We start from the raw sequence: 19,624 nt of genomic DNA, 5'->3' as shown, positions 1-19,624 counted from the left end.
AGAGTGTTGTTAAAACAGTCAGCTGATTCTAGCCATCCCTTCTGGTTAGTTCTAGTTGGGCAGCTTAGTCTCCCATTCAGAGGACCCCCATTTTTGTTAGTGTCTTATTGGTCAAGTTCATGCCAAATACTTATCACCACGTCTCCTTCAGCCTATCAGTGGCCTTGATTCCCGGGACTTCAGTTTCACTTAGTCTATGACCCCAGCACACTGTGTGGTCAGAAACGTGCTTTCCCCAGTTTACCCTCCTGCTGAACTTTTCCTCCTGTGGACTGAATCCCTGTATGTCTGATATTTAATTGTGCATGCAACTAAACGTAAGTGCCTTGAGATCTGTGTCATATTATGTGGAGCTAAGTTTTGTGGTCTATTGTGTATAATTACCGTGTGTTGAGCTTGTTAGCTAGCTCATGCTCCCGCTAGCGTTAGCACTACCGTTAGCAGTTTGCATTGGAATGCATGAGCATTTTAGCATGACTGTTCGCGATTAGCCATTTATTAGCATTGCTCATTCATGGTGCTAGGCTATTTACTATATATATATATATATATATATATATATATATATATATATATATATATATATATACATATACACACACACACACACAGTGAGGGAAAAAAGTATTTGATCCCCTGCTGATTTTGTACGTTTGCCCACTGACAAAGAAATGATCAGTCTATAATTTTAATGGTAGGTTTATTTGAATAGTGAGAGACAGAATAACAACAAAAAAATCCAGAAAAACTTTATAAAAAAAATGTTATAAATTGATTTGCATTTTAATGAGGGAAATAAGTATTTGACCCCCTCTCAATCAGAAAGATTTCTGGCTCCCAGGTGTCTTTTATACAGGTAACGAGCTGAGATTAGGAGCACACTCTTAAAGGGTTTGTTACCTGTATAAAAGACACCTGTCCACAGAAGCAATCAATCAATCAGATTCCAAACTCTCCACCATGGCCAAGACCAAAGAGCTCTCCAAGGATGTCAGGGACAAGATTGTAGACCTACACAAGGCTAGAATGGGCTACAAGACCACCGCCAAGCAGCTTGGTGAGAAGGTGACAACAGTTGGTGCGATTATTCGCAAATGGAAGAAACACAAAATAACTGTCAATCTCCCTTGGCCTGTGGCTCCATGCAAGATCTCACCTTGTGGAGTTGCAATGATCGTGAGAACGGTGAGGAATCCGCCCAGAACTACACGGGAGGATCTTGTCAATGATCTCAAGGCAGCTGGGACCATAGTCACCAAGAAAACAATTGGTAACACACTACACCGTGAAGGACTGAAATCCTGCAGCGCCCGCAAGGTCCTCCTGCTCAAGAAAGCACATATACATGCACGTCTGAAGTTTGCCAATGAACATCTGAATGATTCAGAGGAGAACTGGGTGAAAGTGTTGTGGTCAGATGAGACCAAAATGGAGCTCTTTGGCATCAACTCAACGTGTTTGGAGGAGGAGGAATGCAGCCTATGACCCCAAGAACACCATCCCCACCGTCAAACATGGAGGTGGAAACATTATGCTTTGGGGGTGTTTTTCTGCTAAGGGGACAGGACAACTTCACCGCATCAAAGGGACGATGGACAAGGCCATGTACCGTCAAATCTTGGGTGAGAACCTCCTTCCCTCAGCCAGGGCATTGAAAATGGGTCGTGGATGGGTATTCCAGCATGACAATGACCCAAAACACACGGCCAAGGCAACAAAGGAGTGGCTCAAGAAGAAGCACATTAAGGTCCTGGAGTGGCCTAACCAGTCTCCAGACCTTAATCCCATAGAAAATCTGTGGAGGGAGCTGAAGGTTTGAGTTGCCAAACGTCAGGCTCGAAAACCTTAATGACTTGGAGAAGATCTGCAAAGAGGAGTGGGACAAAATCCCTCCTGAGATGTGCAAACCTGGTGGCCAACTACAAGAAACGTCTGACCTCTGACTGCCAACAAGGGTTTTGCCACCAAGTACTAAGTCATGTTTTGCAGAGGGGTCAAATACTTATTTCCCTCATTAAAATGTAAATCAATTTATAACATTTTTGACATGCGTTTTTCTGGATTTTTGTTGTTGTTATTCTGTCTCTCACTGTTCAAATAAACCTACCATTAAAATTATAGACTGATCATGTCTTTGTCAGTGGGCAAACATACAAAATCAGCAGGGGATCAAATACTTTTTTCCCTCACTGTATATCACTCATGCTCATTGTAATTATATTATGTATACATTCCAACATTACTGTAATGTTTACTTGAGCACATTTGCCTGAGTTTCATGTGTACAAGTCCAATAGGCTGTTTAGTCTATTGCCATGTGACTAGGCTTTATGCCTGCTGTAGTGTATAGCCCTTGCTGTTATATACTTACCTGTGCTAGCTTATACAGCCATGTCATTCATATTATAGCAGTGCTATAGCCTGAGTTTTCTTTCTCCTCTTTCCTTTCAGGACCATGTAGTTAATGTCAGTTCTCACTAGACATGATTCTCAGTTATCTGAACCATGAGCGGTCAGATGTGTGTGTGTGTGTGAATATGGACATCTTCTTCCATTAAACTCTCCATAACCTGGACACCCGCCTCATCCTTGTTCTGACGGACATTCTGGAGTGGTTGCTACCGGCCTTAAGCCAGCACCTAAGATTTCTTACTACATTCATGGTCCTTCGATTCTCTACAACCCTACCCCTATTTTCCAAGTGTGTTACTGCAAGTATTTGTGTGTTTGTCTGTGGTTTAGTGTGTTGACACGTGCGTATGCAGGTCTCACTGCAGGAGGACCAAGGCGATAAAGAAAATTCCTTTGCCATCAATCCCCAGCTGTCTCCTCTCATGCAAGATAAGGGTGAAGAGTAGGGAGGAGGGGGAGAGAGAGAGCGAGAGGGTGAATGGGTAGACAACAGGATCCTTTCAAATCCATGGGAGAACCTCAACCCTAATTGGAAACTCCACTCCACACACTCTCCGCCATGTCCTGCTACACATGATAACTCTGAGTCACACACAGATGTTCTCAGTAATGGCACGAGGCCTCTTAAATGACACTAATAGCCCACAGATCAGATCCATTTGAAACACACTCAGATAGCTCCATCACCAGTCCTCTTTAGTACTGTATGCACTGCTAGTCAGTCACTGTGGCTTGGCTTTACTGTCCAGGAAAGGAGGAGAGACGCTGCGTTCATATGCTAGTCGGAAATAGGAGACTCGAAAATGTCCAACTTGCGGATTTGTTGAATGCGGCATGTGTATAACTACAACCAGTTAGCAAGTCGGAAATGTCAGAGTTTCCTACAGTAGTTCTGTCTAGCACGTGAATGCGGGAAGAGTCCTGCTGTTTTTCCACATCCTACCTCTGTCACACAGAGCATGGCTGTTGTTGCCAGCAAGGCAGGGAGACCCACAAGCTCTGGGGGCCCATGCGCCTGTCATCGATGTCTATTTATTTTAAATGTAATAAATAATTTTGACAGTAACCCTCCAAAGTGTCATTCATAAACCTTTTTAATTTCCATATGTACTAAGCTAAGTCTTGTTTTCTTGGCTTTTAGGAATGTGACCAAAAAAGTGCCTCAAGCCTTGATAAATACAACATTTCACTGACTGAAAGTAAAGGGATATCAGTGAACTAATTCCGTGGTCAAGGCTACGACGGCGCCAGTGCAATGAGTGGAGCTTACTTGCGTGTTTAAAAGTGCATATCAGACTGGGAGCCTAATGGTTCTTAGGTAGGCCTAGCTCTTTATGTGTTTTAGTTTAGAAAACGATCTCTCCACAGAAGCGACAGTTACAGGGTTGGTCAAAATAGCTTTTTACGCTGCTGCTACTCTGTTAATTATTTATGCATAGTCACTTTAACTCTACCCACATGTACATATTACTTCAACTACCTCAACTAGCCGGTGCCCCCGCACATTGACTCTGCACCGGTACCCCCCTGTATATATAGCCTCCCTACTGTTATTTGATTTTACTTCTGCTCTTTTTTTCTCAACACTTTTTTGTTGTTTTATTTTACTTTTTTATTAAAAATAAATGCACTGTTGGTTAAGGGCTGTAAGTAAGCATTTCACTGTAATGTCTGCACCTGTTGTATTCGGCGCATGTGGCCAATAAAATTTAATTTAATTTGATTACCCTAGCAACATCCGGGAAACTGGGTAGAAGGGAATGGTGCTTAAAATACAGCAGTTCTGCAACATCTTTAATTGAGCCTCTCCTTCTGCTTCAACACTTTATGGAAAGAGATGGGTGGGCATATAACGCGAAGGTTGCGAGTTTGAATCTCATCACGGACAACTTTATCATTTTAGCTAATTAGCAACTTTTCAACTACTTGCTACTTTGCAACTACTTAGCATGTTCGCTAACCCTTCCCCTAACCCTAAACCTAACCTTAACCCTTTAACCTAACTCCTAAACTTAACCATAAACTTAACCATAACCCCTTACCCTAACCCCTAGCCTAGCTAACGTTATCCACCTAGCTAGAATTCGTAACATATCATACGTTTTGAAAATTCATAACATATAATACGAATTGTAATTTGTAACATATCACACTAAATGTCGCAGGTTTATGTACAGAATAATACGAAATGCTCTTAGACCAGGTTGAGAGAAGCAGCAAGGAGCTCTTCAGGAGACTAGGGGAGTCTCTCAAGTTGGATTTAATTTACCTTGAATATTGCAGCCCATTTGTGTAGGGTATTAGCCAGACAACCTGTTGAGTTCAACAATAAATAGTGGCTGAATTTATCCTCAAGCCAACTACTTTTTTCCTCATTGTTTGATGTGTAATTTTTATAAAACATTTTGAAATAGCAGCTAAATAGGTAAGCTATATAGCTTTAGATAGAAGGCTATACTGCATAATGAAACAATCCGTAGTAAGCTAGTGTTTTGAGGGTGGACTGACTGGATTTTTTGGATTTTTTATTTTGGGCATAGACTGGTTTTATGCACAACAACTTTCTATCCAAGCTAGGATAATGTCATGCAGTTTCAGGTAGGTGATACAGGACAGTTGTATATTCAAAAACATACAGTTGAAGTCGGAAGTTTACATACACTCAGGTTGGAGTCATTAAAACTTGTTTTTCAACCACTCCACACATTTCTTGTTAACAAACTATAGTTTTGGCAAGTCGGTTAGGACATCTACTTTGTGCATGACACAAGTAATTTTTCCAACAATTGTTTACAGACAGATTATTTCACTTATAATTCACTGTATCACAATTCCAGTGGGTCAGAAGTTTACATACACTAAGTTGACTGTGCCTTTTTAAACAGCTTGGAAAATTCCAGAAAATGATGTCATGGCTTTAGAAGCTTCTGTCAATTGGAGGTGTACCTGTGGATGTATTTCAAGGCCTACCTTCAAACTCAGTGCCTCTTTGCTTGACATCATGGGAAAATCAAAAGAAATCAGCCAAGACCTCAGAAAAAGAATGGTAGACCTCCACAAGTCTGGTTCATCCTTGGGAGCAATTTCCAAACACCTGAAGGTACCACATTCATCAGTACAAACAATAGTACGCAAGTATAAACACCATGGGACCACGCAGCCGTCCTACCGCTCAGGAAGGATACGCGTTCTGTCTCCTAGAGATGAACGTACTTTGGTGCGAAAAGTGCAAATCAATCCCAGAACAACAGCAAAGGACCTTGTGAAGATGCTGGAGGAAACAGGTACAAAAGTATATATATCCACAGTAAAACAAGTCCTATATCGACATAACCTGAAAGGCCGCTCAGCAAGGAAGAAGCCACTGCTCCAAAACCGCCATAAAGACAGACTACGGTTTGCAACTGCACGTGGGGACAAAGATCGTACTTTTTTCAGAAATGTCCTCTGGTCTGATGAAACAAAAATAGAACTGTTTGGCCATAATGACCATCGTTATGTTTGGAGGAAAAAGGTGGTGGCTTGCAAGCCGAAGAACACCATCCCAACCGTGAAGCACGGGGTTGGCAGCATCATGCTGTGGAGGTGCTTTGCTGCAGGAGGGACTGGTGCACTTCACAAAATAGATGGCATCATGAGGAAGGAAAATTATTTGGATATATTGAAGTAACATCTCAAGACATCAGTCAGGAAGTTAAAGCTTGGTCGCAAATAGGTCTTCCAAATGGACAATGACCCCAAGCATACTTCCAATGTTGTGGCAAAATGGCTTAAGGACAACAAAGTCAAGGTATTGGAGTGGCCATCACAAAGTCCTGACCTCAATCCTATAGACAATTTGTGGGCAGAACTGAAGAAGCGTGTGCGAGCAAGGAGGCCTACAAACCTGACTCAGTTACACCAGCTCTGTCAGGAGGAATGGGCCAAAATTCACCCAACTTATTGTGGGAAGCTTGTGGAAGGCTACCTGAAACGTTTGACCCAAGTTAAACAATTTAAAGGCAATGCTACCAAATACTAATTGAGTGTATGTAAACTTCTGACCCACTGGGAATGTGATGAAAAAAATAAAAGCTGAAATAAATCACTCTCTACTATTATTCTGACATTTCACATTCTTAAAATAAAGTGGTGATCCTAACTGACCTAAAACAGGGAATTTTTACTAGGATTAAATGTCAGGAATTGTGAAAAACTGAGTTTAAATGTATTTGGCTAACGTGTATGAAACTTCCGACTTCAACTGTATATTGGTAGCTGATTAATACGCTGTTGCATAAACATTTTATTTTACAATCGGCAATGTTTGAATTAATTACATTATTGCCGCCAGCCAGCAGTCTAAATAAATGGCAGCATTGCGACACCTTCATGAAATGTTAGGATTAACATTAGGAAATGATGACCAAATAGGCCTACCACTAAACATTTATCCATTAGCTAAAGCTCTAGGCTACATGCCTTGGCACCACAGAAAGCCTATCATCGATTAGATGTCGCAACTTCAGCACCATGGACAGTGATCAGTAGTCTATACTTTGTGAGTGGCTGTCTGGTTAATGCATTCTATTTATTTTTATTTTAGGGAAGGGAGGGCGAACTCCTACCTTGCGGGGGTCTAGAGAAGCTGCGTTACACCAGTGGCACAGATAGGGGGGTCTACCTGTGCCAGAGCACCTTCCCCTTTGCCCTCCCACTCCTCAAGTGCCGTTTTGGGTATTGTTTTTGTCATTGTTGTTCTGAACCCACTGGGATTTCCATATGTTTGATGTGTTTGATATCGTTCCATTTATTCCATTCCAGCCATTACAATGAGCCTGTCCTCCTATAGCTCATCCCACCAGCCTCCTCTGGTAGCAAGCCAAGCTGCATAACATTTGAGTAACACTTGATAACACGTGATTTACATAATCATCAATATTCGGTCTGGTGGTTGACTGTCACCGTGACATGCCAATTGCTAACTCAACCACAAGCCGATGTGGATGACCAGTGCAACTGTGTTGCATCGAAGTTGCAATTCCCACTCTTGCTTCCCTCCCGCTGGGCCGCAGCATAGAGGCAGCAGTTGTTTATGGCCACCCGGACTATTTACATTGACACCCCCTCCCCCTTTGTTTTTACACTGCTGCTACTCGCTGTTTATCTATGCATAGTCACTTTACCCCTACCTACATGTACAAATTACGTCTGTACTGGTATCCCCTGTATATAGCCTCGTTATTGTTATTTTATTGTGTTTTATTGTGTTACTACTTACTTGTATTTCTTGAACTGCATTGTTGGTTAAGGGCTTGTAAGTAAGAATTTCACAGTATTCGGCGCATTTGACAAATAAAATTTGATTTGATTTGTTTCCCACACCTGTGTGAAGCTAGCCACAATAAGGATTAGCCACAATAGTGGAATTTGCACTTTGCCTTCAGAATTAAAGTCCCCAATTAAAACTGACCAAAACGGATACAAATAGTGGAATAATGCCATATTTGGACTAGATATTAATGCTCAAGGTTGGAATGTTGTTATATAACTTAAAAATAAGTACAATAATTAATTTAATTTGACAATAAACAGAAAAGTTATTTGGGGGAATACATACAGTGGGGAGAACAAGTATTTGATACACTGCCGATTTTTCAGGTTTTCCTACTTACAAAGCATGTAGAGGTCTGTAATTTTTATCATAGGTACACTTCAACTGTGAGAGACGGAATCTAAAACAAAAATCCAGAAAATCACATTGTATGATTTTTAAGTAATTAATTTGCATTTTATTGCATGACAAAGTATTTGATACATCAGAAAAGCAGAACTTAATATTTGGTACAGAAACCTTTTTTTGCAATTACAGAGATCATACGTTTCCTGTAGGTCTTGACCAGGTTTGCACACACTGCAGCAGGGATTTTGGCCCCTCCTCCATACAGACCTTCTCCAGATCCTTCAGGTTTCGGGGCTGTCGCTAGGCAATACGGACTTTCAGCTCCCTCCAAAGATTTTCTATTGGGTTCAGGTCTGATGACTGGCTAGGCCACTCCAGGACCTTGAGATGCTTCTTACGGAGCCACTCCTTAGTCGCCCTGGCTGTGTGTTTCGGGTCGTTGTCATGCTGGAAGACCCAGCCACAACCCATCTTCAATGCTCTTACTGAGGGAAGGAGGTTGTTGGCCAAGAACTCACGATACATGGCCCCATCCATCCTCCCCTCAATACGGTGCAGTCGTCCTGTCGCCTTTGCAGAAAAGCATCCCCAAAGAATGATGTTTGCACCGCCATGCTTCACGGTTGGGATGGTGTTCTTGGGGTTATACTCATCCTTCTTCTTCCTCCAAACACGGCGAGTGGAGTTTAGACCAAAAAGCTCTATTTATGTCTCATCAGACCACATTACCTTCTCCCATTCCTCCTCTGGATCATCCAGATGGTCATTGGCAAACTTCAGACGGGCCTGGACATGCGCTGGCTTGAGCAGGGGGACCTTGCGTGCGCTGCAGGATTTTAATCCATGACGGCGTAGTGTGTTACTAATGGTTTTCTTTGAGACTGTGGTCCCAGCTCTCTTCAGGTCATTGACCAGGTCCTGCCGTGTAGTTCTGGGCTGATCCCTCACCTTCCTCATGATCATTGATGCCCCACGAGGTGAGATCTTGCATGGAGCCCCAGACCGAGGGTGATTGACCGTCATCTTGAACTTCTTCCATTTTCTAATAATTGCGCCAACAGTTGTTGCCTTCTCACCAAGCTGCTTGCCTATTGTCCTGTAGCCCATCCCAGCCTTGTGCAGGTCTACAATTTTATCCCTGATGTCCTTACACAGCTCTCTGGTCTTGGCCATTGTGGAGAGGTTGGAGTGTGTTTGATTGAGTGTGTGGACAGGTGTCTTTTATACAGGTAACGAGTTCAAACAGGTGCAGTTAATACAGGTAATGAGTGGAGCACAGGAGGGCTTCTTAAAGAAAAACTAACAGGTCTGTGAGAGCCGGAATTCTTACTGGTTGGTAGGTGATCAAATACTTATGTCATGCAATAAAATGCAAATTAATTATTTAAAAATCATACAATGTGATTTTCTGGATTTTTGTTTTAGATTCCGTCTCCCACCGTTGAAGTGTACCTATGATAAAAATGACAGACCTCTACATGCTTTGTAAGTAGGAAAACCTGCAAAATCGGCAGTGTATCAAATACTTCTTCTCCCCACTGTATATGCACATGTACAGCCTTACCTATAGTGTGTGCACCCATGAAATGGGGTATCAGCCTACTCAGTGACACCCACAGAACACAACTATGTCTCGGGTCGGGTCTCGGGTATTCGGGTTATGTGTGGACCCGAGAAAAATTATAATCCCCACTCAACTATCGCTGCGCGGCATACATCATCAATTTAAGGCACCAGGCGTGTCCGTACAGCCTCTCCCAGCACACACATAAACAGACCCCCCCTCCCCTACCACCACACACACACTTTCGTTGACGTTGTTTGCGAGGAGTGTTGTTCTGTCTGAATAAATGCAGAGTCACTGGGACTAATACGCTGTTTGCTGAGTCTTGACGTGAGCTGACTGTAAGATCACCCAGTCGGACAGACACAGAGGCAGACGCAGAGACAAACCCCTCTATCCCACTGGGACACAGTGACAGAGTGCTGCTAGCAACCAATCACAGACAGTCTAGTCAGGCTGCATCTTTGGCCCGTAGGTAATGCTAATGATTAGCATGACTCTGCAACAAATCTGTTCAATCAACCCCTGTGTTTGCTCTATCTGCTTGTTTCAGTTGTGAAGGTTGTACTCCTGTGCTTGTGGTTATTACTGAAAATGTTGATAAAGAGTTGATCACAAAAACAGCTGTTAGCCTAAACCTAAATATCCCCAACCACTAACCAGAGTGAGGAGTACATTCATTTTTGTTTTCTATTACCTACATTTCATGCATGATATCCTATAAAATACGATCTGTCGTCAAGCTTATAGTTATGGTCATTTATGCCAATACTCGAGATATGTGCAAATCCAATCTGATCTGTTGTGGCTTTTCATTTTTTCCCAGCTAGATCAATTAGGGCAATGGCTGTTGCTCTAAAGCTAAATACCAACAAACTCTCTCTTTTTCCGGTCTCGACCCTTTAGCCTTTGGTACTGATGGATGCCTCTGTAATCCTAATTTGTTGCCCTCATACCCAGCACTGGGCCTCTCCAGATTCAATCCTAATTCGAGGGAGAGGCTTTGGAGACGTATTAACTAACGCTTCATTTCACTGCAGATGATGGTGGGAGCAGAAAGCGACGGCGAGCACATTAAACACAACACTGTTTCACTTGGCTTTCATCACATTCGTGGTTAATTGTTTCTTCAGCGACTAGGGCTATTGAAGGAGTGCAGGGTGCTCTGAGGCGTCAGTGAGAAACCCAGAGTACAAAGAGCCTCACTGGCTGAGATTATACTTCTGTGGCTCTCAGACTAGCAGGGTAAATGCACTTTCAATGCAGTGGGAAATCAATAGGGCTAAGTGTTCACACAAACATGTCCACACACACACAAAGGCATGCATGCAAACGTACACAATTTAAGATGCACTACATGGCCAAAAGGATGTTGACACCCCTTCAAATGAGTAGATTCGGCTATTTCATCCACATCCGTTGCTGACAGGTGTATAGAATCGAGCACACAGCCATGCAATCTCCATAGACAAACATTGGCAGTAGAATGGCCCATTCTGAAGAGCACAGTGACTTTCAACGTCGCACCATCATAGGATGCCACCTTTCCAACAAGTCAGTTATCTAGCCGGAGTACAGCTAGCGTCCATCCTCCTGAGTACATTGACTTCAATACAAATCCTAGGAGGCTCGTGGTTCTCACCCCCTTCCATAGACTTACACAGTAATTATGACAACTTCAGGAGGATGTCCTCCAACCTATCAGAGCTCTTGCAGCATGAACTGACATGTTGTCCACCCAATTAAAGGATCAGAGAATTAATCTAGTACTGAAAGCATAAGCTACAGCTAGCTAGCACTGCAGAGCATAAAATGTGGTGAGCAGTTGACTCAAAGAGCGAGAAAGACAATAGTTGAACAGTTCTCAACAAATTAATTTCTTCCTAAATGAAGGAGAAGGAAGAGAGAAATTGTCACGACTCCTCCCGTTGCTCCCCTCCAGCGCTCTGATTCGCCGGTCTACTAAGCCACCGGTCTGAGCGCACCAACTCGGCAAACACAGGAATGGAAACCCAACGCACCCTAATCACCTCCAGCGCACCTGCACCTCATCATCTCATCACCACCACTATATAGCCCTGGACTGTTCGTTCATTGTTCTGTGTAATTGTTAGCGTCGTGTCGTTTACTCGCTCTTTGTTATTCTATTTTGTTGCATTACAACCTGTAATTTAAATGGATTTTTATTTGGATTTCATGTAATGGACATACACAAAATAGTCCAAATTGGTGAAGTGAAATGAACAAATAACTTGTTTCAAAAAATTATACAAAATAAATAACGGAAAAGTGGTGTGTGCATATGTTTTCACCCCTTTGCTATGAAGCCCCTAAATAAGAAGTCACATAATTAGTTAAATAAAGTCCACCTGTGTGCAATCTAAGTGTCACATGATCTGTCACATGATCTCAGTAGATAAGGCCCCAGAGTCTGCAACACCACTAAGCAAGGGGCACCATGAAGACCAAGGAGCTCTCCAAACAGGTCAGGGACAAAGTTGTGGAGAAGTACAGATCAGGGTTAGGTTATAAAAAAATATCAGAAACTTTGAACATCCCACGGAGCACCATTAAATCCATTATTAAAAAATGGAAAGAATATGGCACCACAACAAACCTGCCAAGAGAGGGCCGCCCACCAAAACTCACGGACCAGGCATTAATCAGAGAGGGCATTAATCAGCGAGGCAACAAAGAGACCAAAGATAACCCTGAAGGAGCTGCAAAGCTCCACAGCAGAGATTGGAGTATCTGTCCATAGGACCATTTTAAGCCGTACACTCCACAGAGCTGGGCTTTACGGAAGAGTGGCCAGAAAAAAGCCATTGCTTCAAGAAAAGAATAAGCAAACACGTTTGGTGTTCGCCAAAAGGCATGTGGGAGACTCCCCAAACATATGGAAGAAGGTACTCTGGTCAGATGAGACTAAGATTTAGCTTTTGGCCATCAAGGAAAACGCTATGTCTTGCGCAAACCCAACACCTCTCATCACACCGAGAACACCATCCCCACAGTGAAGCATGGTGGTGGCAGAATCATGCTGTGGCGATGTTTTTCATCGGCAGGGACTGGGAAACTGGTCAGAATTGAAGGAATGATGGATGGCGCTAAATACAGGGAAATCCTTGAGGGAAACCTGTTTCAGTCTTCCAGAGATTTGAGACTGGGATGGAGGTTCACCTTCCAGCAGGACAATGACCCTAAGCATACTGCTAAAGCAACACTCGAGTGGTTTAAGGGGAAACATTTAAATGTCTTGGAATGGCCTAGTCAAAGCCCAGACCTCAATCCAATTGAGAATCTGTGGTATGACTTAAAGATTGCTGTACACCAGTGGAACCCATCCAACTTGAAGGAGCTGGAGAAGTTTTGACTTGAAGAATGGGCAAAAATCCCAGTGGCTAGATGTGCCAAGCATATAGAGACATACCCCAAGAGACTTGCAGCTGACTTGCAGCTGCAAAAGGTGGCTCTACAAAGTATTGATTTTGGGGGGGTGAATAGTTATGCACGCTCAAGTTTTCTGTTTTTCTGTCTTATTTCTTGTTTGTTTCACAAGAAAAAATATTTTGCATCTTCAAAGTGGTATGTTGTGTAAATCAAATAAATGATATAAACGCCCCAAAAAATCCATTTTAATTCCAGGTTGTAAGGCAACAAAATAGGAAAAATGCCAAGGGGGGTGAATACTTTTGCAAGCCACTGTAAAAAAAAAATCAGTTTCATTTACTTAGCTAGCAAATGCAGCTAGCTAGTTTAGCCTACTGAAACACCCTGCTCAAACAGAGGGATGCTATGTTAGCTAGCTGGCTATGACTATCCAGCACAACACTGGAACTCTTCCAAGTCAAGGTAAGCTTTTGGTTTTACTAATTTATTGCCACTGGGGCCCGCCGGTGTAACTGCTTACTGAAACGTTACTGCATGATTGTAGTGGGTTTACTAACGCATTAGTTCTATTAGCTATGCTGACTATGACGTTACTTTAGCTAATATGGTGACAACGATGTAGGCTGTGTGTAGCGGTTTGGCTTGGAAAGGTTTTTTCGTCTGGTCACATACAGCTGATGTGTTGTGCATTGAAGTCCACAAGCGAAGGGAAGAGGTGAAAGGAGGAGAGCGCATAACGTAGATGCGAGAAGGAATACAACGTGGCTGCTATGAAACTGTGAACTGTGTTTACGCGTGATCTGGGGTGTATTCATTCTGCCGATTCTGTTAAAATGTTTCTTAAACAGAAGCAAACGGAACAAAACGGGGATAAACATACCTGAATTTATCCAATAGAAACTCTTGGACTACTGATTACACCCACTATCAGCTAGATGCAGGCAAGAGTGTGCAAGGCAGTATTGAATGTCACTGTCTGTCACATACAGTTTTTTTACAATCACTTTGGCACTAATTTCAGAACCTTGACGTAATTTTTCAAAACTCTAGACACAAAACTCACAACCAATGATCAAAATGCACATTTTTCAAAACTCTAACACTTTTTTCAATTGCTTGGATACAATACACATAAAACTAAGATCTTTTGTTCATTTAACAAAAATCACCTGTTCTATATGACACAACTTAACATCAAAGTACTACTATTTCAAAAGGCAATTCACACATTACATTTCAGATGAGTGTCTATTCATTTCATTACAATTATCCAACTATCAATTGATACAACTGCTCAAAATGATAAGTAACTGTTGCATTACTCTTAATGCATAGTTGTATGGAAACAGACAAACAATAGTCCATGTTTAGATCATGAAAGTTTCAAGATAACGAGATTCATTGTCACCAATTAGCGTGGAGCATGAACCAATTAGACTACATTATCTATGGATGTAATATTTCATCATCATTCTTTATCAGACACCGTTTCTATGGTCCCATGTACCACCTTTTCAGACTATTTACAGTATTGACAGTACTGCACTGTATGGATGAAGGCCCTTGTAATTGCTTGTCCAATTCTGCCAACTTGTTACTGATGATTGAGTTCACATTATGGAACGAGTATATAAAGAATTGATTGGGATCCACTTGCAACAATATAGCGATACATACTTTAACATGGAGCCGGCAGGTGATCCAGGTCACAATAGAGGTCAAGCAGTGGTGGGAGGAAGACGAGGAAGACGTGTTGGTCAAAGGAATGGCAGGGGACAAGCACCCCTTCTGAGAGGTGGTCGTGGGCCTCGTTTGAGAGGTGTGGGGGAACGTGGTAGAGGACAAGGCCACGGACCAAGACAGCGGCAGCAACAGCAAAGAGTGTCCAATGAAATCCGAGCAAGCATGGTTTCAGGCCCATGCACAATTTACCACCCTGTATTTACCCCCATACTCTCCTTTCCTTAACCCGATTGAGGAATTTTTCTCCACATGGAGATGGAAGGTTTATGATAGGCGCCCTCAAGAACAAGTCACTTTTCTCCAGGCCATGGATGACACATGCAATGACATCACGGCAGACCAGTGTCAGGCCTGGATTCGCCATGCCCGAAGGTTTTTTCCAAGATGTTTGGCTAATGAAAACATCCATTGTGATGTAGATGAGAACCTGTGGCCAAATCCACAAGACAGAGTTGATGAAAATGTAGAAGTACAGTAATCACTCCTATGTTTTGCTTTTTACAGTACAAGCAAGCAAGTTGAGGAACACTGCATTTGATGTTTTACAGTACTGTATCGTTTTTCATCAACATATTTCAGATTTTGTTCAATGATTCCACTGTGTCTGTAGTATTCTCTCTACTACAGCAGTACTTTTACAGGGATGTATTTACATGTAGTACCATAATGAAACATGTATCACCTATTTTGTACTACAATATTTAATGATTGTACGAACAATGACACAGTGAAACTATCGGTTGCTTGTGTGTGGGTGATCTAAATTAAAGTTTCATTGGTATTTCAAAATAAATTTGTTTTTTGAACCAATGATTGTGCAAGTGCAAGATTTCTTTAAAGATATGAATACACAATGCAATGTTTTGAACATTGGACAGCCTGTGTTACAAGTGATGACCGTTTTGAGTTTTGTGTCTAGAGTTTTGAAAAATTACATCAAGGTTCTGAAATTAGTGCCAAAGTGATTGTAAAAAACTGTAAAATGTGTCTCTCAACCTGTGTGCACCTACGTTGTAAACTTTCATTCATAGGCTATTTTGTAGCAACCTCATGATGGGTATAGGGAAAATTGTAGTATCATGTAGTAGCCTAAACCTATCGCTGTTACATTTAACTGGGTGAAGGAATATGAATGACAGTCATCCAATATGCTGTAATAGAAATAAGATTTAGATTTGAGATTTTAGTAATTTAGCAGACGCTCTTATCCAGAGCGACTTACAGGTAGTGAGTGCATACATTTTTCATAAGGCCATGCTCATGAAAGAAGTAACGGCACTGACCGCCACTGGTGTGGAAGAACTTGATTGGCCTGCACAGAGCCCTGACCTCAACCCCATCAAACACCTTTGGGATGAATTGGAACGCCGACTGCAAGCCAGGCCTAATCACCCAACATCAGTGCCCGACCTCACTAATGCTCTTGTGGCTGAATGGAAGTCCCCACAGCAATGTTCCAACATCTAGTGGAAAGCCTTCCCAGAAGAGTAGAGGCTGTTATAGCAGCAAATGGGGGACCAACTCCATATTGATGCCCATGATTTTGGAATGATATGCTCTACGAGCAGGTGTCCACATACTTTTGGTACATTAATACCCATGCACAGTGTGTGTACTCTGCTAGCAACGGCCAGTCAGTACACCCCCTTACCCATTATTTTAAAGGGAAATTAGTGTTGGTGTAATGGCTTTATAATTTAGGACCAGTCCCCCAAGGCCCCGGGGCCCAGGCCCATTCTCTGGTTGCTCATTCAGGGTCACAGGGCAGACAGGACATCGGGGAGATGTGGCTGTTTGTTTCAACCCCAGTGACTAAGGCTGGACTGAACCGGCTGACTCCACACAACCTCCCAGCTGACAGGCTGCTCACTGCCTGGGTCCTCTCACTGAAGGGGAGGGAGGGAGGGAGGCAGGTGGAGAAGGAGAGAGACTGAGAGGAGGGAATAAATTAGGAGGGATGGAAAGGAAGGGAGAGATGGAGAAAGAAAGGTGGGGAGAAGACATGGAAAAGAACAAGGGGATGGAAAGAAAAACTAAATCAAGTGGAAGAGAAAAAACAAGGGAGGAAAGAGAGAGAGAGACAAAGACAAATGAGGGAGGGGAAGGGGGGGATGTTCTCCCAGTGGTGCTCATCATCCTTGCAGGTGTAACCGGTGTGAAATGGCAAGCTAGTTAGCGGTGAGTGCTAGTAACGTTTCAATTGGTGACGTCACTAGCTCTGAGACCTTTAAGTAGTTGTTTCCCTTGTTGTCAATGTGTTCAGAGGGTCCCTGGTTCAAGCCCAGGTTGAGGCGAGGAGAGGGACGGAAGCAACACTGTTACACAGGCGTAAGGTAAACATGCCCCAGTTCTTTCACAGTGTTGTACACACACACACACACACACACAAACACACACTATAGTGTAAACACATGGAAACATAGCGAACACACATTCACAAAAAAACACAGGCCCTTCTGCTTGAACAAAATACCAGACAAATAGGAGCCCTCATCACCTTATTTATGCTTATCCTCCTCCTCTGCCTTTTCATCTATTCCCCCTCTCTATTCCTCCATTCACAGCAGAGGGAACAGACCTCATTAATACTGATCAAACCAAACTATGTCTCCCGCCATGCTAACAAACAGGCAGGTGCAACATTACATTTATATGGATGTGATGACAAATTTGAAACTGATTATATTCTGAAGGCAAAGAGAATGCAAGAAAGAGAGCAAGAAGAGAGACACACAGAACTGTAATGGAGGGAGGGAGGAAAGAGAGAGAGACAGAGCAAGAAAGATAGAAGCTGAGGTTGAGTTGGGGTACAGCAGGTGTTTACATCTGGCACAGGAGAGATGGATAGAGGGCGGGAGGAAAGAGATGGGTGGAGAAGAGCTGAGATTGGTAGAGGAGAGGAGGGGAAAGATGGATAGAGGGTATCGGGACCAATGGGTGGAGAAGGGGAGATATTAGTAAAGGAAAGGAGGGGAGAGAGATATAGGTGGAAGAGGAGACTACTGGGTACAGGAGAGGTCGGAAGGAGGGAGAGGAGAGAGTTAGTTGAGAGGAGAGAGCACTGAGTGGTGGGCTCAGATCACATGGTGGCTTGTTGCTACGCAATGTGCAGCAGGGGAGACACAGATAAGAGTTGAGAGAGGGTGACTGGGGACAGTTCACAGACCGTGTGAGATGAAAAGAAAATGACAAAGGAAAAGCGATAATGTGAAAGAGAGAAAGAACAAAATACAGTGAATGTATGATGTGGGTGCAAAAATCATTCTAAACAATTGTGTAAACAATTGCTATAATAGTACCAAAGATTTTTGTAACTAACCCAAGATAGACCACAGCCTGTCGTTTCCATTGTGAGCAAATTAAGCATAGTGGGCAGAACAAGCAAAGAGGTGGGCAGACCCAAGCACGAGCTAGCGAGATCCTATTGGCGCATTCTAGCATGTATTTGCATTTTTTCGTTAGGGAACGCCTACTCTGTGAATAACGCGTGTGCAATAACGTGTGTGCCCTTGCACTCCTTCTAAGGGACTGTACATTATTTATAGTGAGGGATACCTGAAGAAAATCAGACCCCTCTGAAATGAAAATGGATGGCCCTCCCTTCAGTAAAATATATTTTTAACTGACCCTACCTGAACGCTTGAAAAAAAAACAAGTGACCCTCCCCTATACCCAAAATAATAATTAAAACATGAAGTGGATAGCAGAGAACATGCCTACCGTTTACCTTCACTCCTAGGAGAGACCAGAGCCTTTCGATATGCAGTTTTAGAAACTGTCCTCCATTTTGTAAGCATTAGCCTACATGACAAAGTACATTTTTACATTTACGTCATTTAGCAGACGCTCTTATCCAGAGCGATTTACAGGAGCAATTAGGGTTAAGTGCCTTGCTCAAGGGCACAGACAGATTTTTCACCTAGTCTGCTCGGGATTAGAACCAGCGACCTTTCGGTTACTGGCACAACGCTCTTAACCACTAAGCTACCTGATTCACATTCCACAAGGGTAGGGGTGAAAATATCTCCATTATAATAAAAGCACTGCATGAATAGATCATCTTATTAGTGGTCAGAGAAAAAATTGCCTTTTATAAATGCATTTCATGCAATTCTACATTATTTTACATGACTGGAGACAAGCAGAATCTTTTAACACCGCAACAGCGCATGACAACTAATGAGCGCATGCTGCAGAACCAGAGAGGTTTTGATTTCTATACAGCCTATTGTTAAAAAATAGGATATTCTAAGTTTGGAACAGTGCTAAAGTTATCTATCAACTGTATAAATTGAGCGCAACAGAACCAGTTACAACTGAAGTATCTGATCAATGAATCAGATCAATCAATGAATTCGAGAAAAAGCCATTAATTTTCATTACTAGGTGAAAAATCTGTCGATGTGCCCTTGAGCAAGGCACTTAACCCTAATTGCTCCTGTAAGTCGCTCTGGATAAGAGTGTCTGCTAAATGACTAAAATGTACTTCCCAAGCAAAGTACATATTTTGTCTCCTCGGCTATAGAATGATGTAGCGCAGCCTCTGAATGCCATAGAGACAAACCAAAGATGTCCCTTTAGCATCGGAGTCACGTCTTTCCTCTGCATTTTATAGCTTGCTTCTAGCATAAAGCACTGCGGACTAAGGCGTAGACACAGATCGCTTTATATAATCATTTATAAACATTTATCTAAACCTAATGTAGGCCCAGTGGCATCTTGGTGGGGCAAACGCATTTATTTTTTATTTTTATGCATGCCAGCAAAGCCACAATACAACACTAAACAATACATTAATTGCACTATAACGGTGACAAACAGTGCCTACAAACTGTTAGGGCCTACATAAAGCT

The 19,624-nt window shown here is 42.5% G+C and overlaps 1 protein-coding gene across 1 annotated transcript in view; it reads right to left on the bottom strand.

Moving 5' to 3' along the window:
- Window positions 1–19,624, bottom strand: part of LOC311103918 (microtubule-associated serine/threonine-protein kinase 1-like) — a gene marked incomplete at both ends in the record, with an annotated part of 56,994 nt that overhangs the window by 16,271 nt on the left and 21,099 nt on the right. The window lies entirely within an intron of this gene.

The sequence above is a fragment of the Coregonus lavaretus genome (genome assembly GCF_964263955.1).
Source record: "Coregonus lavaretus genome assembly, chromosome: 28".
Lineage (NCBI taxonomy): Eukaryota > Metazoa > Chordata > Actinopteri > Salmoniformes > Salmonidae > Coregonus > Coregonus lavaretus.
The sequence above is the reverse complement of the archived record's forward strand: the minus strand, read 5'-3'. Positions and strand labels throughout refer to the sequence as shown.